The sequence below is a fragment of the Arachis ipaensis genome, chromosome B10 (assembly GCF_000816755.2).
Source record: "Arachis ipaensis cultivar K30076 chromosome B10, Araip1.1, whole genome shotgun sequence".
Taxonomy (NCBI): Eukaryota; Viridiplantae; Streptophyta; class Magnoliopsida; order Fabales; family Fabaceae; genus Arachis; species Arachis ipaensis.
In genome coordinates this window covers 46,610,191-46,610,620 of record NC_029794.2, presented here as the reverse complement: position 1 = coordinate 46,610,620, position 430 = coordinate 46,610,191, and positions in this window count along the sequence as shown.

Sequence of the window (430 nt, the reverse complement as noted above, 5' to 3'; positions counted from 1 at the left end):
ATTTGAGAATTGAGTATGTTATATATCTTTATGAAAATGTGAAAGAAATATTTAGGACATGTTCATGCATTCAATAATTTAATCATATGCATTGAAAAAAAATAATAATAATAGAAAAAAATAATTAAAAAAAGAAGAAAAAGAGAAAAAGAAGAGAAAAAGAGCAAATAAATAAAAGGGGACAAAAATGCCCCAAAGTAAGTGGTGAAAGCAATGCATATGTACTGTACTTGAAATTAGAATGCATGAATATGTGGAAAACATGGTTGATGGATAGTTAGCTTTTTGTATTGTGATTACATGGATTGTCTAAGTTAGGTAGAAAGTTTAAGTTAATTAAGGATTCAGATTTTAGTCCACTTGGCCAAATACAATCCTACCTTGACCCTAACCCCATTACAACCCTTAAAAGACCTCTTGATATGTGTAT